This window comes from Apostichopus japonicus, chromosome 7 (assembly GCF_037975245.1).
Source record: "Apostichopus japonicus isolate 1M-3 chromosome 7, ASM3797524v1, whole genome shotgun sequence".
In the NCBI taxonomy this organism is placed as follows: Eukaryota; Metazoa; Echinodermata; class Holothuroidea; order Aspidochirotida; family Stichopodidae; genus Apostichopus; species Apostichopus japonicus.
Genome location: NC_092567.1, coordinates 13,858,722 through 13,876,101, shown reverse-complemented (window position 1 = coordinate 13,876,101; position 17,380 = coordinate 13,858,722). Strand labels below are relative to the sequence as shown.

Genomic DNA, 17,380 nt, shown 5'->3' with positions numbered 1-17,380 from the left:
ATATAGTATACGTGTGCATCGGACAGATCGACAAGTATGCATTGAAAAATGGGCAGATGCACGTTTCGGAGCCTTGGTAAATATTGGGGGGGCTTATCATGCATTTGCCCCCTCAACTTTTTCATTGGGGGGCTGAGCCCCCCCCCCCCCCCAAGCCCCCCCCCCGGTTCCGCCGCCACTGCTGACGGGTATTGTGGGCCGCGACGTAGAATCACCTACAAAAGCAATGATCCACAGGACATGCGATGGGGTCGAACATGATGTAGGAATGGTGACAATCTTCAAAAAGGTTATGGATGGAAAAAAAACTATTGGGAAAAACTTGGTTCTCAGGCAAAAAGTGTACATCTGGTTGGTCATTTTCAAGCCCGAGAAGTGCCATTTCCGGTGATCTGGGGGTATCAAAACCAGAAATTTTATTGTACGCTGCGCGCCAACCGATGGTGGCGCTCCGCTTAGATAGTAATTCGCGCCCCCCCCCCGGGTTAGAAAATCCTGGATACGCCCCTGATATGTTTTTCGTATATGACTAGCATGTGTTGTTCATGTTATAATGCATGTATCGATCATGTTTTGAGAGCTGTTTAATATGTGGTTTCATGTATTAATGCATGTACAGATAATGTATTCACATTGTGACGCATGTGTTGTTCATGTTATATTGCATGTGTTAATCATGTACTAGGAGTGTTAAGCATGTGTTTTACATGTATTAATGTATGTATTGAGAGTGTGAAGCATGTGTTGTTCATGTTATATTGCATGTGTTAATCATGTACTAGGAGTGTTAAGCAAGTGTTTTTCATGTATTAATGCATGTATTGAGAGTGTGTAGCATGTGTTGTTCATGTTATTTTGCATGTCTTAATCATGAATTGAGAATGTGTTTAGCATACGTTTTTCGTGGTTTAATACACTTATGTATATTGTGTTATCAGTGTGTTAAGCATGTGTTGTTCATGTATTAATGTATTTATTGAAATAGTATTGAGAGTGTGCTTAGCAAGTGTTTTGCATGTATTTGATAGAGTATTGGGAATGTGCTTAGCATGTGTTGTTCATGTATTGAAAAACTGTTTTCTGGATTTAATTGAAAGTTATGAAGACCAAAGTGTGCTTATTTTACTTGTATATGTTTTAAGTAATAAACCTCGTTGTATGTTAAATATCAATCTGAGAATTTGTTTTAAACATTTTACCGAAGAGACACAAACAGAAAAGACATAGAAAGGTTACGTGCTAACATACAAATGATTTTATTACGATAGGAAGTTAAAGGTAAACTATGAAGTGATATTGCAAAATAATTAATTTAAAGGAGTCTAGACTAGACGTGGAAGTGGTAAATAGTAGTAACAGCTACCTTCTCGGCCTTTTGGCTAAGATCATGTGTAGTATTTTTTCTCTTTCGAGGGGAATTGTGATGCACACCCGACGATGATCACACAGTCACAGTGCCGATGCAAGGGGACTGGGGTTGAGATCGGCGGATCAGTCGTTTGGTAGTTTGGTTTTCGTGCCCAGGTTCTTTCCTGGGCGACTTTTCCTTAAAAAAAAGTATCTGTTCTCTTTCGAGGGGAATGGTGATGCACACCCGACGATGATCACACAGTCACTGTTCCGATGCAAGGGGACTGGGTTGAGAGCGGATCAGTCGTTCGGTAGTTTGGTTTTCGTGCCCAGGTTCTTTCTGGGCGACTTTTTATTAAAAAGTAGTAACAGCTACCTCAAAAGAGACATTAAAAACATTTCCAAAAATATTTTCTCAATAATACTTTGTCATTTTTTTTTATAAATTAAAGAAGGGGTTGGGTACGATGGGTTATAGGGGATTAATTAAAATCAACCAAATTATCTGTTGCATAATAAATATAACTTCGTATATCTTTTTTCGCAATTACAGGAATTAGAATCCATGCAGGGCCTCCACCCTCCCGACCCGTATTACAGTCACCATCATAGAGACGTTCTTAAAGGACTCTTCGATGTCGGTGTCTAATCATTTTATTTCCCTGAAATTTAGGCTTTTAAACAATTTTCTGTTGGCTCGTTTGCAGCCTGGTAACTTGTTTAAATTCAGTATAGTAACGTCATAGAAACTTACTGTCTTGTTCTATAACCTCCCCCCCCCCTCCCCTCCCCTTCCCTCTCCCAATTCGTTTCTTTGTTCCTCATTAAGTTAGATACTTGTCTCTACTATCATCGCCAGGAAGCCCCATATATAATGTTTTGCCGTTATCGTTATCCTGCAAATCGTCAGCTTAAGGTATTAAGTGAAAGTCGATCAGTGAGTAATCCTTACCTATAAACAACATGCAGCTTGCACGCCAGTATGGCTAACTGTTACATTAATCTCTGTTGTAGTTTCACTGTCCATTCATTGCTGTGTTTTTATTTAAAAATCTGTCATTTTTTCGCTTGTATAGCAATGTTGAAAATAGTTTACATTTCAATGCCATATTTGCATACTCGTATGATTGGCTTTCTGCAGGCCAATCAAGTTTGAAGAGATCTTTACGTTGCTGACAGGTCATATATTGACCTTGACGGTACAGGTCACATGTTAGCCTTGTCATCTTGTATGTCTATGAAAGAAGTTACTGCGCAATAAACACTTGACTGGATAGAATGGTTTTCTGCATTTACTAATAGTGATTTTCCAACACATGTACATCACGGATCACCGTATTTCAGGTAAGTTTCAAAAAGTAACTGGAATTTGTTATGTCTGAATATACTAGTAGTGATAGCTAATACATTAAGCATCAAAGAATCGTTTTCTTTGAAATGATTTAAAATGAATTGTTTTGCTAGTATATTATACCAGTATATTTCGCCATATAGTTTAATATGTGTTTTGATTTTCAGTTTTGTTTTGAAGTAAAGAAACATGGAACTCCCCCCCCCCCCCCTTAGCAGCACGCAGACTCCCCGTTCCTCATTGAAACATGTTTACATATTTCAGTAATACATCTTTTGTTTTAATATCAAATTATGTGGCTCTCTATATGACATAGTTAATAGGATGCATGTTATACGTTTACAGAGTATTATGTTGATGTTTTACACCATCTGTAAGTTGGGTTAATCGTTAGGAGTTGTTTGTAGACATTTCTCTCACCCAATTCCTAATTCGGATATCATTTATCTATTGTTTAGACAGGTCTGTTTATCAAATAGTCTCAAAGGCGCTGGACAAAGTTGATCCTTATTAAAGAGGCTAAGCCATTTCAAATTTGGTAATACAATGAAGTTGTACGCATTCCTATGGATGACAGTGACTTTTAACTATGCGTTTGGGCGTATAAGTAAGTGGTTTCTTTTATTACCTACGTTAATCCTATGTATATATTGATATGTTTACGTAACGCAGGGGCGTATCCAGGATTTTTAAACCCGGGGGCGCGAATTACTCTCTAAGCGAAGCGCCACCATCGGTTGGCGCGCAGCGTACAAGAAAATTTCTGGTTTTGATACCCCCCAGATCACCGGAAATGGCATTTTCGGGCTTGAAAATGACCAACCAGATGTACACTTTTTGCCTGAGAACCAAGTTTTTCCCAATAGTTTTTTTTTCCATCCATAACCTTTTGAAGATTGTCACCATTCCTACATCATGTTCGACCTAATCGCATCTCCTTTGGATCATTGCTTTTGTAGTTAATTCTACGTCTCGGTCCACAATACCCGACAGCCCCACTTGTGAAGGTTTTAAGCCAATTATTTGTTCAGAATTTGAAAATTCACATTTCTCGTGAATAAACTCACTTCAAAACATACCCATAATTTTGTAAAAAAAAATCATCTATGGACAACCAATATAGAAAAACCTCCTTGAAGCCCTAACAGACCGGCCAAAATTGCACGAGTAGAGGGAAGTATGATGAAGAATGTTGGTCAGGAAATTTTCGAAAATTTAGACACAGTTCAATTATTGGTGTACAAATATTAAAACCTCTTATAACGGCTACTATAAAACTTCGTTGAAGGGAATGAAACAAATACCAGATATTTCCGAAACCGAACACTACACACATAGGCGTAGGAGGCGGGGGCTGCAACCCCCCTCCCCCCGAATATTTTTTTCTGAAAATTCGGGCAATATGCTGAGAATTTTTCGGGCACCTACTGAAAGAAAAATAAATTGCAATACATAGCTACATCTAAAGGAATTTAATTAAACATTATCTCCTTGGTAATTAAACTAAGCTTGGCCGACTAATTAGCCATTTCTAATGTAAAAGAGAGTTTTTACATAATTGGACCTCCATGCTTTTTCTCCATCTACATAAGACATTTCATTGTTTACATGAGCATCCCGCGGTATACTGTGCAACTTTCACGGACCGTACGGTACACGATGGCATGCGATGTAATAACCGATGCTTGGATTATATGATATTGCCATTTACCTGTTGAACGCGCGAAAAATGTTGGTTATATTTTTCGGGCAAGTCGTTACAGCTCCCCAAATCAAATTGGGCTCCTACGCATTTGACTACACACACAGACAGTTTTGAAGCTGTTCATCCTGGAACGCCATTTTCATGCTCACTGATATAATTTGATATCTGCTGTTTGCTTTACAAATTCGAAGTGGCGCGCAGCGAATAATTTGCCAAGGGAGGGGCGAAGCCTGCAGGCAAAATATCTAAGCGTAGCGCCACCATGTGTTGGCGCGAAGCCGAAAATGCCTCTCAGATCGCTGGAAATGACACTTCCCAGGCTTCGTTAGTTGTATCTAAGCATTTTCTATTTTGAAATTACTAGCGATATCATAAAAAAAATATGCTCATGGGGGGGAGGGGGTCGCCCCCTTTCCGAAATGCGTCATGTTCCCCGATGACTCGGTCGAGTTCGAAACCAGCCACAGTTGGTTTCATAGCACAATTGTACAATTGTTTAAAGCAGCATTTTGCGTTTGGTCGCCGTTTTCTACTTATTTACATGTCCATCGAGTTCTTTACATATATCAATCACAAAACAGCAAACTAAGATATTAGCCAAGTGTTTCCCTGCCAACAACGTTAATTGGCGAGTAATTAAGGATATTTGCAGATAATAAGAAGAGTGTCCATGACAAATTCCACATACAAAATTAATCGTATTCAGTTCCTCCAAACCCACTAGTTTGAATTCAACCAATCAGAGATGCAGGTTTAGTTATGAGCCGTTGCTAAAAACAGATTCAAGACTTTGCGTTGGTACAACCAGGGAGTTGTTATTCAACTCCCTGGTACAACTGCCATATAGACTGTACACAAATCAAGTGTGGTGTTATATTACGTATTTGTCAATGACGTTCGTAGTGTTTAAATATTCATATTATGGGCGAGGTTTATTGGGATCCCAACGGAAAATATCTTGGAGAACAACAAAGTTGAAAGTTGCAAATGTTTCGACTTATATGCCACCCTTTGAAGTAAAATTTACATATATTATATATATATATATATATATATATATATATCATTAGTGAGAGAGGAAAACTGGAAACGTCAAAAATGGAGTTGTCGGTGTAAGGGGTAGGGTGAGGCGCACGCCCCTTTCGATATCCTCGATCCGTCACTGGCTACCCTGTGTATATAATAGGGATCAGCGCTATAATAATGTCACTGTTCCTCTTTCTCTTCCCGGTGTCTTGGCGTTTTTCTTTGACTCCCTCCTTTTCTCCTTTTTCTCTCTTTCTTATCTTTCTTTTCTCTTCCTTCTTCTTCTCCTCCTCCTCTTTTTCCCCCTCTTTTTTCCCTTTTTGCTTCTCTTTTCTTTTTCTCTCCTCTTTTTCTTACCCGGGGGGGCGCGCCCCCAACGCCCCCCCCCCTCTGGATACGCGCCTGATAACGCTATTTTTGCTCACATACGCTAAGTTATTTTCGTTTCTCTCAAACTTCCGTTCGATATTTAAAGATAAAAGGGAAATCCTCTTTCGATAATGTTATCTTGTGCTGTTTGGCTATACAACGGAATGTTGTGTCAATTCAGTTTACAACACTAAAGCCATTGAGTGCGAGAAAGGGAGACACTGGTAGAGACAGATAGATAGAGGTGAAGATAGTCGGGACGAGGGTGTACGGAACGAGCTGGAGTGGTGGGGTTGGGGGGGGGCTGGAGGAAGGTTTTGCTCGCTTTCATTGGGGGCGGTCCTTTGCCACAGCATTCTCAGCCTTATACAAGGTTAATTATGAAGATGCTTGTACAAAGATAAGAAATTGAAGGACTAATTTAAACACGTAAGCAATCCTCGGAGATGTAGATATCATCCCATTATTTGGCACGTGACCACTATGGTATCATCACTGTCGAGGCGTATGGATTATCATACACTTGCCAATTATGATAAACGTGCACTCACTGACCTTTGATATTCTACGATAATCAATACACTCTTAGCGTTCATTCAAACAATACTCATTCAAACAGTCATTACTTTCTATTCGGATATTTTCATCGATTTCAGCGTTCTGTCTGTTCTTCTGACTTGTTCACGACAGCCAGAAAAATAGTTTTTTATTAAACTTACACTTTCTGCAAATTTTGTAATCACCTTCTGCGATATGGATATCACTTTATAATTCAAAGAAAGTTAGCTACACACTTTCGGCCTCTTCGGTATGCTCAAAATTGGCAAATTTGACCCTTTGATCTCCATTGACAATGCGACCTTTGACATTTTTCATTAGTTAATGTAAAAGTAAACTTTCAGGGTGTGGTATTTTTATGGGTTTGAGGGTTTCGGCCAATTTATCAGTTTGGTATATGTGCCATATTCTCAAAATGCTGTATTTTCATTATTTGACCTTTGGCTTCTGACATGTGTGTGACCTTGGCCCTATGACACAAGGCTTTACATCTCATACCCAGCTACGTACACTAAGTTCGAGTACATGATGTCGGAGTATATCGGTTAGAGGGTTTCGGTTAGGGGGTTTTGGTCATTTTATCATTTTGATATACGCGTAATGGTCAAAATACTATTGATATGATTATTTGACCATTGACCTCTCACCGTTCACTCGTGAATTCCATCGGCTTTACGAATCGGGGGAAGTACGCGACATACTTTTTTTAAGCGTTCAGGGACTCACTTAGCAGGGTTGGCGGTAGAAGGTCAAATCTCGGGAGGGGGGTGGGGGTGGGGGGTAAGGACAGCGTGGCATCTCTTATGTGAATTCAGGGTCTTCCAACTCCTCCAGGACTACAGTGAAACAGACAGACCTTGCTGAGGGAGACGTTGCAGAGCCTTATAGACGAGATGAACAATGTTCCAGCTTTCACGATTAACATTGTTTTGAAATTGTTGTTAGCAGCTGGCTGGAATTGCGTTTTCTCATTCTTGCATGTAATTAACTACAGGGAATGAAGTATTTTATTTCATTGACAATTTGTAGCAAATGATACTGAATTTGCAGGCCAACCTTACATCCCTTGAGGGATTGAACTGAGATTTGGTAGGTTAGTAAGTTTCTGTCGGGTTGGGGGGGGGGGGGGAGCAATGGGGATGGTCCATGGTGCAAACCAATAATATGTGTGCACTTTTTTGGATGGTGTTGGTCAAACTGTATTTCTTTCATGGGTATATTGTGAATGAACAAAGGTGACCACGATATCTTAAATTGTAAACCCAGTAGACTTCGACCCTTAAGGATCTGACAATTTCAAACTTGATTATACCAACAGACCCGGACATGTGACTCTGTCAATGATGGTACCACGACATCTCAAATATTTGTTACCGTCAATAACTCTGATAGAAACCCTGCTGTTAGTTTGATGTGTTAATGAATCAACAAAGCCTTAAAACGTCCACAAAAACGCTTTTCTTTTTCAAACAATTAAATTATTAACCCTGATACTGTAGACCTACCACATTCCCATAATAGACATGAGAAACCTAGCCTACGTTGCAGGGGCGGCGATTTGTTTCAAATATTTGGGGGGGGGGGGGGGACATTTGCTTGGGTGCAGGCGCGTAGCAACTACATCCCCAAAATTGTTCGTGCGCTTCGTGATATTTTGTATATTTACCAAATTTCATTACGGATGCGGTCCGTCTCATGGGCGCAGATCAGTCTTGGGGACACGTATCTGTTCTCTGATACTATATAAGCGGAGCGCGACCATTGGTTCGCGCGTATCGTACAAACAATTTTTTTGTTGCAAATATACCTCCCAGATCGCCGGAAATAACACTTCCCAGATCCAATAATACTCCAAAACCTCCTTAAAAATTTAAGTTGGAGAAACACATGGGCGTCTGCAGAAAAAAAAAATCAGGGGACAAATAATCAAAGTAGACTTTTGTATACGATGGGTCTGGGGTCCTCTCCCAGGAAACAATTATAGACTGCCGCAAATGCGATTTCCTTTCAAAATTTAACAACTGTGGATAAATGTAATAAAGTGAGAACTGCTGCAGGTCATTTGCACAATGCTGGATCAAACTGCGCCAAAGTTCAATACAGGGAAATTTGCAATGCAGCGTTTGGTCAAGACAAATTGGTGGGGACACGGTATATCATGTCCCCACCACTGAAAAAAGTTGGTGGGGACGCGTCCCGCTGTCCCCACCAGGATCTGCGCCAATGGTCCGTCTAGCTAATTAATTTCGAAAATAAGTAAAAACTACTCTCGGTGAAAGTCTGTGTCGTTTTTGGTGATATTTAGCAACAAATTGTGACACGGTTAGACATGCGCGTAGCGAGGAATTTGCCAAGGGAGGGGCAAAGCTTGTAGGCAAACTATCTAAGCGTAGCGCCACTATAAGTTGGCGCGAAGCGTAAAAGAAACTTTTGGCCGAAAATGCCTCCCAGATCGCTGGAAATGGCACTTCCCAGGTCTTGTAAGTTGCATCTTAGCATGTTCTATATTGAAATTACTAGCGATATCATTAAAAAAAAAATACTCTTATAGCCACAAAAAACTATGCCACCAAATATTGGCGGGAAATTAGATACTATATCCCCCACCTAAAATATTGGGGGACATGTCCCCCCCCCCCCCCGTCCCCCCTCCCATGATCGCCGCCCATGCTACTTTGTATACTTTCACCTTGAAATTGCGATTCAATAGGAAGAAGTAAAGATGTGTGCAGAGTGTTGTGTAAGTTGTAGATTGGATGTGAAAGGTTCAATGGCATGCTGCCTTAAGTTGTCTAAGCCCCTTATTTAATATATGAATTTTGCTTATGTCGTTTATTATAAGTTATTAAAATATAAACATGAAAGTTATTATCAAGATACAATGACAAATTTGAAAAGTTAGGTTTTACTTTTTCCTCTTCTTAACAGAAATACCATCAATCTGCTTACAATGTAAATATATTATTTCTTATCATTCATAACAAGAATCAGATAATTTAATAAAAACACTCAAAATAGCCGTTTCTCATCATGATGAGAAGCGCCTCTTGTTGTCAATGAAAAGTGCACTTCGATGTTTTTAACTAAAAGAGTACCGTTTTGTTACTTAAGCAGTGTCCTTCTGCTGAGAATTTAGAGAATATTAATAAATGCATTTCGTTGTCAAATTATACTGTTTTGCTGTTCAAAAATATCCAAACCAGAAATATATGAGACAGAATGATCCTCACCTCGACCTGAATTTATGTGTCAATAAAAGTGTACTTTCGTTTTAACGTTATTGACCTGTTATGATATATTTGTACACTTTATTCTACGTCATTTCCACTTTAGCTCGATATTTTGAAGATACCTACAAACTTCTCTGTAACCCTTGATTGAATATACAGTTACTTAAGCTTTAATCGAATGAACTCAATTATAGAATGATTAATGATAACTTACTTCAAGAATATTTATTTGCGCCATATTGAGTGGAATGGATTGGTACTAAATGCCATAGAATTAAAAATAGAATTCTGGCCAAAGAAATATGTTTCTAGTTAATACATGTAATAGAACTGTGTCCTACGTTAGTGGAAATCACAGCCATAGTATACAGAGGAAATGCTTGTGAACTACCCAATGCTGTGATTCAACATACGTACACCAGCCTACCATGGTCCATTGCGGCCACCGTATATTAGTAGTACTTAAAAGAAACCATGCATCCCCCCTTCCAAGTCAGGGTTTTTCTTTGTATATATTTTTACACAGTCATCAATTACTTAAGGCATTGTACTTCCACACCAACAATATGGTATGATTCTATATTATAGCCTCGTAATATTCTTACGGGGAATTCGAAACATTAATATTTGCAATTTTTGGCAATTGTCTACAGATCCAAACGATGAATGCGGTATGTTATCTATCTATTATGCTTGTATTGTTTTAAGTCATATTTCGTTTTCTTTGTTTTAAAAGGATGATTTTAGGCATAACATTAATGTGGATATGTTGTTAACCTTTAAAAAGACACTACCCTCAATCCCATGCAGCTGTATTCTCTATCATTGTTACTAATTGAAATATTACCCTTTAAACACCTTACGATCAGCAATTAAAATGACTGGATCACAAAGTCTAACACAAATATCATTACGTCATATCCTGAGGAGCAACACAAAAAGATACGACTTTTATCACCGAAAGTAACATGGTGTTTGATATAATTATAGAGGGTGCTCTAGTAGTAACGTCAAGTTGAAAGAATACGTTTTAAACTGTTTATGAGAATCGATTTAATTCTAATGCGACGAATATCTGACGTCAGTTTCAATTTAAAATCAAATGCGCATACAAGAGAATAAGCATATCATAGCTTGAAACATTACAGAGTGGGCGGGTAATTGCCCACCCAGTAAATTATTTTGCACACCCGATAAATGATGTTGCTCGCCCAGTTAATTATTTTGCCCACCCAGTAAATTATTTTGCTCAAAATGTTCATTTTGTTCTTAATGATATGCATGAAACATCAACAACAACATCTCAAGTAGAATCATGGGAGTTATTAATGCATATAGTATGTAAAGGTATCATTAACAACGCCCTCTAGCAATACTTTAATTTAATATCAACTTCAAAGGTTGCAAAAGAACAATAATATTGAGGATTTATAAAGCGCAGACATGTCCACCGATAACTGTGCTCAAGGCGCATCACAATATTACCCTGGTCATCGATAACCTGTCAAACATAGAGACAAAACCATCCACGCACGTGGCAGCAGCTAAACAACACCCAACTGACAGTTGTATCTCACAGGTTCCCATTTATACGCCTGCGTGAATAGAGGCGAAGGAGATGAAGTGCCTCGCCCAAGGACACAACGCAATGATCTGGCCAGGACTCGAACCTGCAATCCTTAGATCACAAGTCCACTGCATTTACCACTTGACCACAACGCTCTCACAAACATTTCTGTATTTGATGATCTAATTAGGAGCAACGGAAGAGTCCTAGCCACATAGATCTGCGAGTACTTCTTGTACTGGAGAATTATGTAGTGGTGAGCCGGAGGGTAGCTGTGGGACTTATCAGTTTTTAAGTGACATTTCTTCAGCAATCATAGAACAATAATGTTTCTCCAATACACATAAATCTTATGTCCTGAGGGATGGGAGAGAGCACGAATGTAAATTAATATCGTGTTGGTATATTGCATTTGATATATTAAGTCTCCTTTGGAGGCTCCAGGCAAATTATATACTACCTTCCCGACCCACCAACCTACCACGTGGTATCCATAAACATATGTTCAAAGCGAAATCGTTAACTCCATCAGACAAATGAAAATGATAATATAAAATTCAAGTCTTAAATATATCGGAAATATTTCAAAAGAAAATTGTTACGTTTTATTGTTTTTATGTCCTCTTGATCTTTACAGACGTGAAAACACTCTGTGACATGAGTGCGTAAAACATTTTTACATATATCTATGTTATTTCAAAGAATGTACTCAAATTATAACTAAACAGGAAACATATAAGTAACCATTCCATGCAGAGATTTTAATTTTACGTCATCCATGCATGTTAACCTTGGTTTTGATATTTTGAGGACAACTACTAACTTTTTGTCCATCATACCGAAAACTGAACATGTTTAATTTCGCTGTGCCGATAACTCCTTTGAATGTATAGTGTTTGAGGCCGAGCTATTGACGCTTGCTCACAACCCCTGAACTCACGCCTGAAATAGGCATTTAAAATGATTCACCATATACCACAATTGACTGTATGAGCTGTCTAAACAATCACCCTATAAGTAAACATGTGGCTTCTGTTTCATTTTTTGCTTAACGCTTTGAAATGAGTAGGTCTGGTAAATTATTGATTATTCTGTATAATCAGACTAGTGTCCTTAAAACAAACATTTGTGTCTACAAACCTAACATTTCAATTTCTTCTTCTTCTTTAACTTCTTCGCAGATCCTAGTCAGTGTGCAGGTTAGATTAATAACACTCAACCATCCTTCTTTGTTTTCCTAGGTTTACGATTGTTGTTTTCGAAGTTTTTTGTTCAGTGTTTTATTTTGTGTGATTTGGTCTGACGAACTGGAACCTAAGGGAGAAGGAATGAGAGTGTATGGAGCGTGTATGGAGAGGTATGAGGTGCCACACAATACAGAATTAAGTACACATATATAAAGGTTATAACGTCCATAGTTATGTGATATTTGCAACATACATGTATATACATATATAACGTCCATATATATGTGATAATAGATATAAGTTCTGATATCCAACGTTAGGCTATAACACTGCAGTATATGAGTAGTAATACTACTAGTATTGGTTACTTATTTGCAGCATATACAATCAACTTATGTCGTTTGTTAACTGCATTTAGGTTAATTCCAGCAGACGAACAGAGGGCTCACATTTTACTAGGCAAAGTTGAAGCTGCCGTTAGTTTATTGCGTGTCGCTCATGACAATTAGGCCTATAACTATCGAGTTCCTGCACCCAGGGCCCAAGGCTTAGGCCTAACGACGCAACAGTTGATGGTGACTAGCAACAACTTAGTACTACATAATTTACATATGCAGTTAGCTCATTTAGCAGATGAGGCAGAGCTGAAGTACGAAAACGAAAGTAACGACACGGTCATTAAGTTTGCACTGTAGCAATCGGCCCAGAGCAGCCCAGCCCAGCCCAGTAACAACTAGTAAGGGAGGGGTCGTATGCGAGAGGATCATTGAATTTAAAATATGAATGAACATGGATGAAACTGAAGGAGTGTGCGCAAAGACTTATGGGGGGTCCAGGGCCCTCCTTATGGCCCTAACGACGTGGTCCCAGGAGCAGACTCACACTGTTTAGAAGTCTTCAAGTTTACTTCTGCTAGTGATATGTCAGTCATCAATATATTTTTAACAAAGTCACATCTGACAAGTTATTGAAAAGTATATATATTATGAAAATTAAACCAAAGCGGAAACATAACACCAGACGTCACCAGACATCAAAAACTGTAAACCCTGTAAAAATGATATATCAAGATTGGAATCATTGATACTTTTCATATTTGGTATGTAGATATGTCACATTGAGAGGAAGAAGCGTATTCTTTTTTTGTTGAGATCAATTGTCATCTGAGGTCACCAGAGGTCACTAGAGGTAAAAGCTGGAAAACCTGGTAAACACGATCTATCAAGTTAGGAAGCATGGTTACTTCTCATACTTGGCATGTGGCAGATTTCTTTTTATGGAGGTCAATGGTCACTGGTGGTCACCAGAGGTCAAACGCTGAAAATTTGTAACACGATATCTCATGATAGGAAGTATGAATACACTTTATACTTGGTATGTGTGTGCATCATTTTTAGTAGAAAACCCCTGTTTTGGCAGAGGTCATGGTCAAAGGTCATCTGAGGTCATCAGAGGTCAGAAACTGAACACTGAACACTGTAAACCCTTTATCTCAAGATAGAAAGCATGGATACATTTCATTCTTGGTATGTAGAAATTTCATATGGAAGAGAAGAAGCCTTTTGTTTTTCGAAGAGGTCATAGTTCACCTGAGTTCACTAGATCCAAACACTGAAAACATTGTAAAACCTGATATCTGAAGATAGGAATCAAAGATACTTTTCATACTCGGTATGAAGAAATGTCACATTGAGATAAAGAACCCTTTTGGTTTTGGTTGAGGTCAACGATCCTCTCGGGTCACCAGATGTCAATCACTGAAAAACATGTAAACACTATGTCATTACATCTCAAGATAGGAAGCATGGATACTTCTGATACTAATCATTGGATGTGTTATATTGAGTAATAAAACTATGTAATTTTTAGTGGAGGTCAAAGGCCAACTGAGGTCACCAGAGGTCAAATATAGATGTAAACACGATATCGCATGTAAGGAAGCATGTAAATTGTTTGTACTTGGCATGCGGGATGCGTTATATTGAATAGAAGAACTCAATTGTTTTAAGTGGAGGTCAACGGTCCTCTGAGATCACCAGATGTAAAAAACTGAAAAACTTGTAAACACTATGTCATTATATCTCAAGATAAGAAGTATGAATAATTCTCATACTTATCATGTGGATGTGCTATATTGAGTTTAATGGCATGCGGCTGCGTTATATTGCATATAAGAACTCAATTGTTTTGGTGGAGTCAAAGGTTATCTGGTTCACCAGAGGTCAAACTCTGAAAACCTTTGAAAACATGATATCTCTTGGTTGAAATCGGGACATATATGTTATCAGAGCTACTTCTGGTGAACAAGCAGAATTCTATTGTATTGAAGTCATCGAAATCTCTATGCATTTGTGCATTCTGCCTATCAACGAAGTCGGTAAGTTCCTTAATTTAATAATAATGCCTACAAGTTCATCGATGTTGTAAGTGCTCAAAATCTTATTTTATGCATGTGTGAGTTGTATGCTGCGTTTGGAGTCTACTTTGGGGCTGCGTTGTATGCTGCGTTTAGACTCTGCGTTTGGTGTTGCGTTGTATGCTGCGTTTGGAGTCTACGTTTGGTGTTAAAAAAAAGTTGAAGGTTTACAGTCGTGTATGAGGCTAATGCCTCCTCACATGACTTTACAACTTAACCCTTGGTCATTGGTAACTTGTCACACCCACACACCAAAGTGTGCACAATTCAATCAGTCTCTCCCGGGACACCACAGTGCACCACATCCAAGTGTCCCCGGGGGACTTCCCATAGGGTGCAGCCACAAGCCGGCGCATACAACTATAATTACAAGTTACCTCACAAGTCCCCATTCATACACCGGGGTGAAGAGAGGCAATGGAGATAAAGTGCCTTGCCCAAGGACACAACGCAATGATCTGGCCAGGACTCGAACCTGCAATCCTTAGATCACAAGTCCACTGCCTTAACCACTTGACCACAACGCCCCCCCCCTCCCCCAACGTCCTGCGTTATATGCTGCGTTTAGATTCTGCGTTTAGTGTTGCGTTGTATGCTGCGTTTGGAGTCTACGTTTGGTGCTGCGTTGTTGCTGCGTTTAGACTCTGCGTTTTGTGCTGCGTTGTATGCTGCGTTTGGATTCAACGTTTGGTGCTGCGTTGTATGCTGCGTCAGACTCTGCGTTTGGTGTTGCGTTGTATGTTGCTTTTGGAGTCTACGTTTGGTGCTGCGTTGAATGCTGCGTTTAGACTCTGTGTTTGGTGTTGCGTTGTATGCTGCGTTTGGAGTCTACGTTTGGTTTTGCGTTGTATGCTGCGTTTGGAGTCTACGTTTGGTGCTGCGTTGTTGCTGCGTTTGGACTCTGCGTTTGTTACTGCGTTGTATGTTGCGTTTGGAGTCAACGTTTGGTGCTGCGTTGTATGCTGCGTAAGACTCTGCGTTTGGTGTTGCGTTATATGTTGCGTTTGGAGTCTACGTTTGGTGCTGCGTTGAATGCTGCGTTTAGACTCTGCGTTTGGTGTTGCGTTGTATGCTGCGTTTGGAGTCTACGTTTGGTGTTGCGTTGTTGCTGCGTTTGGAGTCTACGTTTGGTGCTGCGTTGTTGCTGCGTTTGGACTCTGCGTTTGGTACTGCGTTGTATGCTGCGTTTGACGCCGTGCAGTGCGCCGCATTGTGATATAGCATAATTTTCGTTGACGGTTAACGTTCTGCGTAATGCAAGGATACCTATTAGAGCTATATATTGTAAGATAAATATTTTAATAAAACTGTATTAATGCAGGTTTGCATAAGCTGTACCACTGTGCCACGGGCACTTTAATATATTCTCCATTGCTATCTTTTTGTCGAGACGTTCTTTCGCCAACCCCAGCTTTTACAATTGCCCCACCAGACACGGAAGTGACGTTACAATAGGCTATAGTATGTGAATTTATTTATTTATTATTATAGTAGTAACACATATTTAAAACATCTTTTTCTATTTGATCTCAACAGAATTGAGAATACAGTGTGCGTGCATGGGTAATCAAGATTTTCTTCAAATAATAAACATTTTTTTGACAGTTTGGTATACATTCGCGTGAGTCTTATACCTGTATGCATCACCAAGTCTCAGGTGACACATGACCAAGTTGAATATCTGCAATAATTCTTCTCTACTTCGTAACCGCTGCACTGAATGTGAACATTTATTTATAAGCCCATAGAATGGTTCGATACAGGTTCGACAGGTTCGATATATATAAATAAATAAATATATATATATATATATATATATATATATATATATATATATATATATATATATATATATATATATATATATATATATATATATATATTTATATATATATATATATATATATATATATATATATATATATATATATATATATATATATTACATATAAATATAAATATATATATATATATATGGTCTCTAGATATGGTATCTTGCATATGGTCTCTACATATATCAATAATTTGATTTTTCGTTCTTGCTTTCTTGTTGCCGTTACTGTACGTCAAGGTCCTTGTGGTATGTTTAATTTCTTTTTTATATAATAAATGGCGGATTCGGGAAAAATTGTACAGAGAAAATGAATACATCGTGGACTTAATGGGACAGAAAAATTGAAAGCGAAAATAACTTTAGAAAATGCAAAACATTTAATTATAACATTATTCTTATATTATATATTTTCAAACCATGCTGGATATTCGTCGACTGTATATTTTATTGTGCTACATGAACCGTTGTATGGATAGAATGGTTAGTTACAACTTTGTATAACCAAGCATGTGCTCAACGATGATGATTAGAGTTAGGCAGACTCAAACCCACCGTCACCTCTCTCTGCTTTGATTGAGAGGCTCGCTTGGTGTGCAACACTCGATAATAATGGATAGTCCTATCACTCCCAAGAGATGTAGTGGTTTTAGTCATGGCTGTCATTTTGTGATGTCATAGTGATGTCATAAGTCAGCAGATGTAGCTGATATTTCTTGGTTAGTTTCCCCATTGTTTTATTATAATGAATCTTTGTGGTGAAATAAAGCCGTTTACTTCCAACGAATTA

General features: G+C 38.7%; 1 long non-coding RNA gene across 3 annotated transcripts; it reads left to right on the top strand.

The window, feature by feature from the left end:
• Nucleotides 1-2,582: 2,582 nt before the first annotated feature.
• On the top strand, nucleotides 2,583-16,324 carry LOC139969407 (uncharacterized). Of its 3 annotated transcripts, XR_011793718.1 has the most exons (7): nucleotides 2,583-2,694; nucleotides 3,160-3,308; nucleotides 9,288-9,311; nucleotides 10,243-10,260; nucleotides 11,794-11,817; nucleotides 12,338-12,355; nucleotides 16,296-16,324. It is a non-coding gene; the product is annotated as an uncharacterized lncRNA (long non-coding RNA). The 3 variants fall into 3 exon arrangements; XR_011793717.1 differs by lacking the exon at nucleotides 16,296-16,324 and having other exon boundaries at nucleotides 12,338-16,194; XR_011793719.1 differs by lacking the exon at nucleotides 16,296-16,324 and having other exon boundaries at nucleotides 2,609-2,694; nucleotides 3,164-3,308; nucleotides 12,338-16,194.
• The last annotated feature ends 1,056 nt before the right edge of the window (nucleotides 16,325-17,380 follow it).